General features: G+C 43.1%; 1 long non-coding RNA gene across 1 annotated transcript; it reads right to left on the reverse strand.

The window, feature by feature from the left end:
- Window positions 1-8,052: 8,052 nt before the first annotated feature.
- Window positions 8,053-12,441, reverse strand: LOC126982615 (uncharacterized). Its single transcript, XR_007735271.1, has 2 exons — window positions 9,548-12,441; window positions 8,053-9,476 (listed from the first exon to the last, which is right to left on the reverse strand). It is a non-coding gene; the product is annotated as an uncharacterized LOC126982615 (long non-coding RNA).
- Window positions 12,442-13,007: the final 566 nt, after the last annotated feature.

The raw sequence follows: 13,007 nt of genomic DNA on the forward strand, positions 1-13,007 counted from the left end.
ACTAAACACTGTCACGGTTCGGTGTGTGTATGTGTGTGTGTATGGAAAAGATTGATAGATAGAAATATAGATAAATAAAGATAGGTAGATAAATAAATAGATAGGTAGATAAACAGATAGATAGGTAGATAAATAGATAAATAGACAGGTAGATAGACAGATAGATAGACAGATAGATAGATAGATAGATAGATAGATAGATAGATAGATAGATACGGAAGACAGAGAAGACAGAGAAGACAGAGAGTGCGTGGGTGTGAATGCATCTGCGGGTGAAGGTGTAAAGCAAAAAAAAAAAAAGAATGAAAGCGTGTTTTTAAAGACTCTCATAATTCTGAACAGTCGGCGTTTCTATCCCGGCGTCGCTGAACACTCCCGTCGGTCTTGGAACTTCGAGTACATGAAAATAAAAAAGTTACCGTGTTAATCTTTCTTCTTCTCGTGTTCATTAATCAGAATTCCGAACGAGGTTTCATTAAGCACGTTATTTTTTTTTTTTTTTTTTTTTGAGTCGCGTGTGGTTGGTGCTGCTCTAGTGCCTCAAATGGTTGCTGCTGTTGTTGTTGTCGTTATTTTTTGTTGCCATTTTTTCTTTTTTTACCTCTTTCTTTTGTTTCTCTTTTGCTTCCGTTTTTTCATCTCGTTTGTACGTTTCCCAGGCAGGCGGGTGGGCAGGTGCTGTTTTCTCTTTTGCGTTTTTTTTTCGCTCATTTTTGGGGGCATTTTTTTTCCTTTGTGTGTGTGTGTGTGTGTGTGTGTGTGTGTGTGTGTGTGTGTGTGTGTGTGTGTGTGTGTGTGTGTGTACTTGATGACGCGCTCTCTTTTTACTCCTGAATGTGCGAGCTTTGCATTTTTCCTTTTTGTTTTTTACGTTTTATTTTTTCCAGCAGCTCCTAATCAGACATCAAGGTGTGTTTCCCCAGGTAATCAAGACTCACACACACCTTCCATCCACACCTCTCCCTTGCCTTCCCTCCACTTCCTCTTACTCTTTACTCTCCTCTGATATCCTTTCCTCTTCTTCGCATCATTCCTCTTCTTCCCCGCTCTCCTTTATTACTTCTAACTGGCTTATCTCCTCTCCTTTCTCCGCTTTTTACTCACCCCTGTTTTTATTCTTCCTCTTTTTATCTCTCCTTCATTCCAAACAATCTCTCTAAAAACTCTCTACTGACCCCCTTTTTTCTTCTTTTTATCTTTCCTTCATCCCATAGTCTTCCTTAAAAACTCCCTCCCTCCTCACTCCTCCCTTCACACATAACCTTCCCTTCCCTGTTCCCTTCCCTTTACTTTCCCTCCCTCACTCCTCTCCTTTGATCACCTTCCCTCTTCTTTGCCTTATTCATCTTCTTCCCTGCTCTCCTTTACTACTTCTAACTGGTTTATCTCCTCCCCTTTCTCCGCTTTTTACTCACCTCCTTTTTTTTCTTCCTCTTTTTATCTCTCTTTCATTCCATACAATCTCTAAAAACTCTATACTTATCCCCTTTTTCTTCTTTCTCTTTTTATCTTTGCTTCATCCCATAGTCTCCCTTAAAAACTCCCTCCCTCCATCACTCCTCCCTTCACATATGTCCTTCCCTTCCCTCTTCCCTTCCTTTTACTTTCTCTCAATCTCTCCTCTCCTTTGCTGACCTTCCCTCCTCGTTGCCTTATCTTCTCCCGGCTTTCCTTAACTCCTTTACTGCTTGCCTTGATTCCTGCTTCATCTTCTCTTCTTTCTACGTTTCCTGCTGAATTTCCTTTTTTTCCTTCCTCTTTTTATCTTTCCTTCATTCCATACATACTGTCGTTTCAGGAGCAGTAAGTAGCGTTTTTTTTTCATTATTGTTTTTTTTTAACGCTCTTGAACTGTCTCCTCTGCTGTAAAAAAAAAAAAAATGCTCCTCCCTTCACCATCCCAGCTTCCACACGACCTTCCCTTCCCTCTCCTCTTTCTTCCACTTTCACGCATACTTTTCCTTTGATATTCTTTCCTCTTCTTTGCCTTATTCATTTTCATCCGGCTTTCCTTATCTGCATTACTGTTTGCCTCTCTCCTCTCCTTTATCTGCCCATACTGACTCCCCTTTTCTACTCCCTCTTTTTATCCTCCCTTCATCCCATATAATCTCTAACGTTAGGGAATCCTGCCCTCCACCACGCCTCTCTCCAAACAACCTTCCCTTCCCTCTCCCTCTCTCCCCTTCCTTCCACACCATTTCATAGCATAAAAAATCCTCCCCCTCCCCACGTGTCCCTGGTAACCTTTCCTTCATCCTCCCATTCCTTCCGCCATACTCACTTTGCTGCAGAATTTTCTCCTTCACCCAAACTTCCCTACACAAGCTTCTTATTCCCTCCTCGCCCCCGGATTAGCTTCTCAACCCTCTCTCCCTTTCCTCTCCCTCAGAGTCTCGCCTTCAAATAGTCTCTCTCCCTTCCCGAGCCTCACTTCTCCAGCTTCTCTTCTCTCTCACCTCCAGATCATCCACTCCTTCCTTTTCATCCTCCTCCTCCACCGTCATTTAGCATAAAAAAAATCTTCTTCCCTCTTCAAGCCCTTCTATTTAAGCTTCGTGTTCTCCCTCACCTGTAATTACTCGGTCGTCAGGTATGGCTTTTAGATTACACCTGACCACAACACAGTAAAACATTTAATTACTCCATTTTTTATATATAGCAGCTTACATTTTCTATTCACTTATTGTACGAAAAAATATTCATTACGGGACAAGCCTGTACAGACTCGTTTTATGTCCATGATTGTTCACCTTTCCTTTTTTCTATATTTCGGTAGCGTTGCGTAAACTCCTTAATCTGTCCCTTTTTTTCTTTACATTTCGTCCTTTTCGTTAACTTTATAAACAGATAACATAAAAGTTTGGTTGAATAGTAATTGCGTTTATCTATATATCAGTTGTTTGTTTGGCACACGTCGAGGTAGAGGACTAATAATTTACCTCGTTCCCTTTTATGGTTTGGGTAAAATTAATAAGTTTGAGCTCCACAAAATTGTGAGGCTTCCGAGCGGCCGCCGTGAGCCAGCAAGCCACAAAAACACTGAATTACTCCCAGAGGCCAGCGTGTGTCGCCACTAATTAGTTCCAGAGATTTTGTGATGCCGTGTGTTATTAAAGCCGCGAGCAGGATTCATCAGCCACGACCCAGTGCTGACAAACCGATAGGGTGGGTGCTGCTGCTGTTGCTATTGCTGGTGTTAAGGTGCTAAAGCGCTGACGAACTTCTCTTTTGACCGATGCTGCCTCTGCTACTGTGGTGCTAAGGTGTTAACGAACCTCTCTTTTGACCGGTGCTGCCTCTGCTACTACTGGTGCTAAGGTGCTAAGGTGCTGACGAACTTCCCTTTTGCCTTTTCCTTTAGATGCTGTTGTTGCTAATACCGTTGTTTTTGCTGCTTCTTAATGATAACGCCTCAGGAACCAACACCCGCATTACCACCGCCGCCAACAACAACAAAAACAGCCTCAGCATCCACAAATATAACGCTCGTATATATTTCGGGAAGGAGGATGATGAAGGAGGCTGGAAGCTGAAACTTGCGAGATGTATACGAGAGAAGTTTCAGCGTAGACTTAGGCAGAGAGAGAATGAATGAAGGAGATGAAAAGGAGAAAAATAATAAAAGATAAGAAACCTTCCAACCTACTTACATCCACAACCCTCAAGGCATAAGATAACTATTAAAGACTTGGGAGATAAAGCTTAGTCGTGTCCAAGGGCGTCACCTGTCCAGAAACTTACACGATGAAGGACAGCGAGACGGAGAAGACAGGTGGACTGGACGCACAGGTGGAGGAGCGGTAAGGACGAGAAGTGTAAATTGGATGAGAGAACCAGGAAGGAGGAGAAGAAGGAAAAGGAGGAAAATGACAAGGAAAAAGAGAAAAATGAGAAAGAGAAAGAGGATTTGGACGTGGAGGAAGAGGAAGAGGAATGGGAAGAAAAATAGAAATAAAATGAGAAAGAGCGGGAGGGAGAAGGAGGCGGAGGAAGAGGAGGAGGGGGAGTGGGAAGAGGAAGAGGACGAGTAGACCAAGGACGAGGATGAGAGGGAAGAGGAGATTGAGGAGGAGGAAGAGGAAAAGGGGGAGGAGGAGGAGGAGGAGGAAGAGGGATGAGAGGACGAGAATGAGAGGGAAGAGGAGATTAAGAGGAGGAAGAGGAAAAGGAGAAGAAGGAGGAGGAGGAGGAGGAGGGATGAGGTGAGTCGAGGCTTACCGGCACTCATGTCTCTGGTCCCTGCAGGTACCAGAGTTACGTCACCTTAATTCACGCTAAAGAGGCGCTAATCACTGTTTTGGAGGCCGGGGAGAGTGTTGCCCGTCTCTCTCTCTCTCTCTCTCTCTCTCTCTCTCTCTCTCTCTCTCTCTCTCTCTCTCTCTCTCTCTCTCTCTCTCTCTCTCTCTCTCTCTCTCTCTCTCTCTCTCTCTCTCTCTCTCTCTCTCTCTCTCTCTCTCTGTGTCTGTGTCTGTGTGTGTGTGTGTGTCTCTCTCTCTCTCTCTCTCTCTCTCTCTCTCTCTCTCTCTCTCTCTCTCTCTCTCTCTCTCTCTCTCTCTCTCTCTCTCTCTCTCTCTCTCTTTCTCTCTCTCTCATCCGATGCGTCTGGCTGGCTCGTGGATAATATATTGGTTCGCTTTTGTCAACATTAATTTATCGGTGAGCATAATTTTCCTTTCATTGTATTTATATCTCAAGTTTACTGTGTCTTGTTTTCGCATCGCTTTCTCTTCTGCGTTTCTCTTCTTTTAACTGTATTATATTTGTATCTTGAGTTTTCTACATCCTATTTTTTTCTATCGCTTTCTCTCCTGCGTTTCGTCTTTTCTTTTTCCTCAATTATATTTGTATCTCAAGTTTCCTGTGTCTTGTTTTTCCTTCTTCTGCGTTTCTCCTTTCCTTTTTACTCAATTATATTTGTATCTCAAGTTTCCTGTGTCTTGTTTTTCCGTCGCTTTCTCTTCTGCGTTTCTCCTTTCCTTTTTCCTCAATTATATTTGTATCTCAAGTTTCCTGTGTCTTGTTTTTCCATCGCTTTCTCTTCTGCGTTTCTCCTTTCCTTTTTACTCTATTATATTTGTATCTCAAGTTTCCTGTGTCTTGTTTTTCCTTATTCTGCGTTTCTCCTTTCCTTTTTCCTCAATTATATTTGTATCTCAAGTTTCCTGTGTTTTGTTTTTCCATCGCTTTCTCTTCTGCGTTTTTCCTTTCTTTTTTCCTCTATTATATTCGTCTCTGTGTTTCCTGCGTCTTATTTTTTCTATCGCTTTCTCTTCTGCGTTTCTCCTTTCCTTTTTCCTCTATTATATTTGTATCTCAAGTTTCCTTCATCTTATTTTTTCTATCGCTTTCTCTTCTGCGTTTTTCCTTTCCTTTTTCCTCTATTATGTTCGTCTCTATGTTTCCTGCATATTATTTTTTCAATCGCTTTCTCTTCTGCGTTTTTCCTTTCCTTTTTCCTCTATTATGTTCGTCTCTATGTTTCCTGCGTCTTATTTTTTCTATCGCTTTCTCTTCTGTGTTTCTCCTTTATTTTTTCCTCTATTATATTTGTATCTCAAGTTTCCTTCATTTTATTTTTTCTATCGCTTTCTCTTCTGTGTTTCTCCTTTATTTTTCCTCTGTTATATTTGTCTCTATGTTTCCTGTGTCTTCATTTTCCATCATTTTCTCTTCTATGATTTTCCTTTCCTTTATTCTTTATTGTATTTGTCTTTAAGTTGCCTGTGTGTTATTTTTCCATCGCTTTCTCCTTTTGTTTTTTTCCTTTCCCTCTTATTCCCTTCCTTCTTTCTTACCTCCCTTTCTTTCCCTCTTTCCTTCTTCCTGACCGGTTTCTCACTCTCTTTTCTCCCTCTCTTTTCTCCCTCTTCACATGTTCTTTCCACTCTACATTTCCCTCCCTCCTCTTCCTTCCCTCTCTCTAAATATTCCTCGTTCTCCCTCTCGTTTCTCCCTCCTCACCACATGTTCCTCCCTCCCTTCTCTTTCCCCCCTCTCTCTAAATCTCCCTCTTTTTCCTCTTCCACACACTCGCCCCGCCTCCCTTCCCTCCTTTACTGCTTTCCTCTCGACTCCTCGTTTATCTCCTCTCCTTTCTCCGCCCCCTCCTAGCTCCCCTTCTTCTTCTCCCTCTTCTTTACCTCCTCAACCGACCTCCTCTCTTTTTACCCTCCATTTGAGTTTCCCCTCTGACTCCTGCCATTTCTTTTTCTTCTTTTTACTCTCTCTCTCTCTCTCTCTCTCTCTCTCTCTCTCTCTCTCTCTCTCTCTCTCTCTCTCTCTCTCTCTCTCTCTCTCTCTCTCTCTCTCTCTCTCTCTCTCTCTCTCTCTCTCTCTCTCTCCATTTTTTCCTCTCTTCCTCTGGCTTCCTCTTAATCCTCTTCTCTCCTCTTCCTCGTCTTACCTCGCCTCTCTCACCTAACATTATCCTCTCCTCTCTCCTCCTCCTCCTCCTCCTCCTCCTCCTCCTCCGCTTACCACCTGCTGCTTCTTGTCTTTTTCTTTCATCGTTTTCTTACCTCCATTTCCTACCTCGTCCATTTTTTCCTTTCCTCTCTTCCTTTACTTCCTTGCTTCCTCCTCTCTTTGTACTTGTCTCCTCTTTCTTCCTCTCTTTAGTAATGTCCCTCTCGTCTCCTCCTCTTTAATCCTCCCTTCTGTCCATTGTTTGCCTCTCGTTTCCTCATTTTCCTTGTACTTTCCCCTTTTCCTTCACTTTCCTGTTTTATTTCTCTCTATTCTTGACTCCTTTTCATCCCTGCCTCTCCCTCCCTCTCGTTATGTATCTCTCCGCTTCCTCCTTCTTCCTCCCTTCTGTCCATTTTTTCCCTCCTGTTTCCTTTTTTCCTTGTAGTTTCCTCTTCTTTCTTCCTTCCCTTCTCTCCTTCCTCCTTTCTCTACTTCTCTCCTTCTCTTGGTTCTCCCTCTCCTTCGTGATGTCTCTCTTCTCTCCTTCTTCATTCTCCCTTCTGTCCATTCTTTGCCCTTTGTTTCCTCCTCTTTCTTGTATTTTTCTCTCTTCCTTCTCTTCCCTTTCTTCTCCTCCTCCCTGGTTCTCCCTCTCTTCAGTGATGTCTCTCTTCTCTCCTTCTTCATTCCCCCTTCTGTCCATTCTTTGCCCTTTGTTTCCTCCTCTTTCTTGTACTTTTCTATCTTTCTTGTCTTTCCTGTTTTCTTCTCCTCCCTGGTTCTCCCTCCCTTTCGTTATGTCCCTCTCCTCTCCTCCTTCATCCTCCCCTTCTATCCATTCTTTGCTTCTTGTTCCTTCCTTTTCCGTGTAATTTCATCCGCTTTCTTTCTCCTTTCCCTACTGGTCTCCCTGCCTCTCCCTTCCTCTCCTAATGTCCCTCTCCCCTCCTCTTCCTTTATTTTCCCTTCTGTCCATTCCTTCTCCCTTGTCCCCCCCTCCTTTCCTCTCCCTCCCTTTATCTTCCTCTCTTCTTTTTCTCTTCCTTGTCTCCTTCCTGCCTCTTTCTTCCTTCCCTAATGTCCCTCTTCCCTCCTCTTCCTTCATCTTCCCTTCTGTTCATTCCTTGTCACTTGTGCCCCTCCTTATTTCCTCTCCCTCCCTTTATCCTCCCCTCTTCTTCTCCCTGCCTCTGCCTCCCTCCCCTAATGTCCCTTTCCCCTCCTCTTCCTTCATCCTCCCTTCTGTTCATTCCTTGTCCCTTATGCCCTTTCTCCTCCTTTCTTCTTTTCTCTCCTTCTTGCTCTCTGACGCTTTGCTAATGGAGCGGCGTTGGGTTTTTTTTTTACCATATTTTTTTTGACGGGGAGAGTGTAAGCTCGCTAGACACTCGACCACTCTGAACACCGTCTCGACCTTGCCCTGTCTCGCCTCGCCTCTCTTTGCTCTCTGCTTTGGTTAGTATCTTGCCCTCTATGTGTATCTCTCTCCCTCACTCTCTCACTGTCTTGATCTCTATTGTCATCTGTGTGTATTTATCTCTCTCTCTCTCTCTCTCTCTCACTCTCTGTCTTGTTTTATTTGTCCTCAATGTGTATTTCTCTCTCTCTCTCTCTCTCTCTCTCTCTCTCTCTCTCTCTCTCTCTCTCTCTCTCTCTCTCTCTCTCTCTCTCTCTCTCTCTCTCTCTCTCTCTCTCTCTCTCTCTCTCTCTCTCTCTCTCTCCCCCCCCCTCTTGCTCTTCATGTCTCAATTTTCTGTTTGACTTTTTGGGTAAGTTTTTGGTCTTTCTTTTGTTATTCTTTGGTGCATTTTGTTTGTTTATGTTTTATTCTTTGCTTTTTCTGTTTCCTTTTTTCTGTTTGTGTTGTGATTCTCTGTTAATTTCTAGGGTTTGTTATGTGTTTTTCTGTTTGTTTTGTGTTTGTGTTGTGATTTTCTGTTAATTTCTTGGATTCATTTTTCCCACTTTTTGTCATTCTTTTCTTCATAATAATTGGTTATGGCTATATACTTTTTACTTACGTGGTGGATATGCTTGGTTTTTGAGGGGTGAGGGGTATATACGTCATATGTGTGTGTGTGTGTGTGTGTGCGTGTGTGTGTGTGTGTGTGTGAGGCACCTTATAGTCTCCCACACCTTTGATCACATAACTTTTTTGCCCGAACTTACATCCCGCCAAGTTGAATTTCCCGCGAGTTTTCTGGCCCAGGTGAGGAGCCGAGGGGAGAAGGGGGGTGGGGGGCGAGGAGTAATTACCTGAGTTAGTGGCTGACGCTTAGGGATGCCCCCCCCCCCCTGCCGCCCACACCTGTCCTTTCACTCTCTCTCCTCCTCCTCCTCCTCTTCTCTCCTCTACCCAACTAGTACTAATTATTCCTCCTTTCTCTCCATCTTCCTTACCCTTATTTCTCTCTCTTCTTTATTTCCCCAATTCTGTTTTATTCTCTCTTCCTTTTTCAGTCTTCTATTTTCCTTTCTCTTGATTTTTCTTTTATTTTCCCATTTCTCTTATTCTTTCTCTCCATCTTCCTTATCCTTATTTCTCTCTCTTCTTTATTTCTCCATCTCTCTTTTCTTCTCTCTTTCTTTTCCAGTATTCTATTTTCCATTCTCTTGATTTTTCTTTTTTTTTTCCCTATCCCTCTTTTCCTTTCTTTTCCTCTTCCTGTCTTCCATTCTCCTTACTCTTATTTCTCCTTTCACTTCCCCAATTCTGTTTTCTCTTCCTATACCAGTCTTTCATTTTCCTTACCCTCTGTTCTTTATTCCATTTCCCCACTTCTCCTCTCCTTTCTCTTCCTTATCGAGTTTTCCATTCTTTCCAATCTTCATTCTTCTTTTATTTCCCCATTTCTCTTTTCTTTTCTCTTTTCCAGTCTTCCATTTTCCTTTCCCTCTGTTCTTTATTCCATTTCCCCACTTCTCCTCTCCTTTCTCTTCCTTTTCGAGTTTTCCATTCTTCTTACCCTTGCCTCTCCTTTCATACCTCCACCTCTCTTCTTCCTCCCCTTCCTCTTCTAAGCTTTCATTTTCCTTATCCTTGGTTTTCTCTTCATTTTCCCCACCTCTCTTCTTCTTCTTCTCCTTTTATCAGTTTTCCATTCTCATTATTCTTAGTTCTCCTTTATTTCCCCACCTCTCTTCTTCTTCTTCTCCCTTTATCAGTTTTCCATTCTCATTATTCTTAGTTCTCCTTTATTTCCCCACCTCTCTTCTCCTTTCTCTTCCTCTAACTGACTTATTTCCTTATTCTTAAATCCCCTTTATTTCTCCACCTCTCTTCTCCTTTTTCTTCCTCTTCCAGACTTTTTTCCTTATTCTTAGTTCTCCTTTAATCTCCCCAACCCTCTTCTCCCTCCCCTTCCTCCTCTCTTTCTCCTCCCTCTCCCTCTTCTTTCTCCCCTTCCTCTTTCATTCCATCGCTAGTCTTCCATCCACCTCTTCCTTCACTAACACGCCCATTTTCTCTCCCATTAGTTTTCTCTTTCTCCTCCCCAGTCCTCTTTTCTCTTCCCTCCCTCTTCCACTTTCCTCTACCTCCAGTCTTTCATCCTCCTCTTCTTCACTTCCATTCCCACAAAAAGCTGCCAGTCATCATATTTTTTCTTTAACCAGAGCTACCACCCCTCCACCTCCACCTCCACCTTCTCCTCCTCTTGTTCTTCTTCCTCATTATCCCTCTCCTCCTTCTCCTCCTCTTCTCAGCGCCCCACACGCCCACCGCCTCTTCATAATCGTGTTTAGCGAAGTCTGGTGTTTAAGGCGAGGAACGAATGGCCGCTGCTGCCAAGACGTAAGACCAGCTACAAGAGGCATTGCTGACTGGGAGGGTTTTCAGGGTGGGGGGGGGTTGGAAGGTATTTTGATGTCCAGCTAGAGAGGTGGTGTTGCTGGGTGATCTACTATCCTCCCCCTCCACCCACCCACTCCCCGTCTTCTTTCCTCCTCCTCACGCTTCCCTATCTTCTCTTGTTTATGTGTTCTTAATTTATCCTCTCATATCTTTCTTTATTCTTCTTTATTCTTTCTTTATTCTCATCTTTCTCCCACAAATCGCTTTCTTTGCTCATTACATATCCGTTATTCTTCTTTATTTTTCCTTTCCTCTCATCCTCCTCCTTCAAATCTCTTTCTCTGCTCATTCCATATCCTTTATTCTTCTTTATTCTTCCTTTCTTTTCATCTTTCTCCTTCAAATCTCTTTCTCTGCTCATTACTCCTCCCCATATCTTTTTCTTTATATTTTCTCTCTTATCATCCTCCCTTTTACCTCTTTCTCTACTCCTTTCTCCCTTCTCTAATCTTGTTCTTCATATCTATTTTCTATTATCCTCTTCCTTTCTTTCTCATCTTTCTTCTCATTCATATCTTATCATCCCTTCCTCCTCCTTCAACCTTTAGTTTCCTCTTCCTCCTCTTTTTCTCTTTAATTTCTCATTTTTTATTCTCTTTACACCTCCCTCTCCCTTTCATTATGCATATATATTTTCATTTATCTCTTCCACCCTTTTCGTCGGTCTTTCTCCCTTCCTCTCCCTTTCTTCCTCCCCCCTCACCTCCATACCTTTCTCCTATCTTCTCATTTATTTACCTCTTTCCTCCTCATCATTTTCCTTTTATTTCCTTTCCGCCTACCTGCCTACTCCAACTTCCCTCCCTTTTAAATCATCTCACCCACTCTTCTCCCTTCCTCTCCTTTTCTTTTCTCCCTTTGCCTCTCTTCCTCTCCCTCTCTCCCTTTCCCTCTCTTCCTCTCCCTCTCTCCTTTCCCTCTCTCCCTCTCCATCTCCCTCTCCTTTTCCCTCCCTCTTCCTCCTCAGGTCACGCCAGGCCGGGCATAGGTTATTAAGGGGTCTTCATCAAGGGTCACTTACCTGTGTTTATATTCACGCTCATCAACTTGTTAGTGATTCATCGGTTTTATGTGGAAAGAAAGTTGATGCATTCTTAGTCGTAAATTTTCCCACGTTTAAAAGTTTCGAGCGAGTTTTTGCTTAATCTTAATCTTAAACGCTTGAAGCTCTTGAATGCCAACTTGAACCTTATTTTCCACTTTAATTTTTCACCGGTATTATAATGTGGTGAGGAAAGTTTTTTTACCACACAGTTTTTCCTTTTGATGATGACAAGCTACCTATTTTTTCTTTAAGCATTTTTTTCCCCACTTTTTCTTCTGTATTCCTCCTCTCGCATCTCCTCAGTACTTCCCTCCTGCCTTCTCATTTATTTACCTCTTTCCTCATCATCATCTTACTTGTCTTTCCATCTCTCCCTCCTGCTAACTCCAAGTATATAACCGTATTTAAGATTTTTTCGTTGCTCTAATTTTCCATCATTCTCGTGGTAGGGAGATTGAGTGCCCTGTCATGTTTTCCTCGCTCCTGAGACGTGCAAGTCGTTTGGTCTGATTAATGAGTAAGTTATTGCCCGAAATCCATCTCGAGGCAACATTAACCTCGCCATTACAGGAACAATTCGAGGCAAAGTGAAAAAAATAAAAAAATGCTTCCCGGCTAGCACTCAACCCACAAATTTTTATCTTAATTCTCTTCCACACTAAAGATTATGTTTGTTATTGTGAAGACGATTGTTAACCAGGATTTGTTGCATTACACTCTTTCTATTATTCTACCTATCTATTTATCTATATCTATCTATCTATGTCTATGCAACTATCGACCTCCATCTCCTCCTCATTCGACTCTGCTCCCTTCTTTTTCCCTCCTTTACCTCTAATTTCCTCTTCCCTCATTCCTTACCCTCTTTCCTAAATCTCTCCCCCCCTCATTATGCATTTCCACTTTAATTTCTCTCTTCCACCCCTTTTCTTACCCATCCATCCATCTATCTGTTTCTCTCAACACTCCACCTTCTCATCCAAACAAGAATTAAGTCAGGAAGTGTTGGTTTAGGTGTTGGTCGTCCTCTTAAAGCTGTACAGTGTGCGTAAAGGTGAAGATTTGCCCTCACTCTCTCCTCCCTTCCCGCCCACGCCCGGCCTCATTGTTTCCTTAAGGGGCCCGTCCTCAGTAGCCGCCCAGACACTCCTTTGCATTCCACTAACCCGCCCTCAACACCACCGCAAGGGTCTTCTGTAGCTAACTTAAGATTCGACTTTCGGCCCTTTACCTCCCTGTCTTGCCCCTTATTTGGCTGGTTGGGAAGTGTTGCTAAGGGAAGGAGAGAGAGAGAGAGAGAGAGAGAGAGAGAGAGAGAGAGAGTAGTTTTAGTGTGCGTGTTAGTGCGTTAGTGTGAGGGTGTTAGTGTTCATGTGTTAGTTGCGTGTGGCTTTGTGTGTGGGGGGGGGGGGGTGCGGGAGAGGTGTGTGTGTGTGTGTGTGTGTGTGTGTTGCAGAGTAACTAATATGTATTGCTACAGAGGGGTTTAAATAAATTGGTATTCACTCGATTGGTATAAGGTCTGGCCACTCCAAAAGCCATTTACTCGCCGGCGTTAAATGCATTTATAACATCCGGCAGCAAACTAATCCCTCTTCCGTACGTTTTCATTTATAGGAACACCGAGAATTAATTCCCGGTCAAACATCACTGGAATTATTTACCCCTCGCGTTCATGCGGTCCTCATAAACACTGCC

Source organism: Eriocheir sinensis, chromosome 5 (assembly GCF_024679095.1).
Source record: "Eriocheir sinensis breed Jianghai 21 chromosome 5, ASM2467909v1, whole genome shotgun sequence".
In the NCBI taxonomy this organism is placed as follows: domain Eukaryota; kingdom Metazoa; phylum Arthropoda; class Malacostraca; order Decapoda; family Varunidae; genus Eriocheir; species Eriocheir sinensis.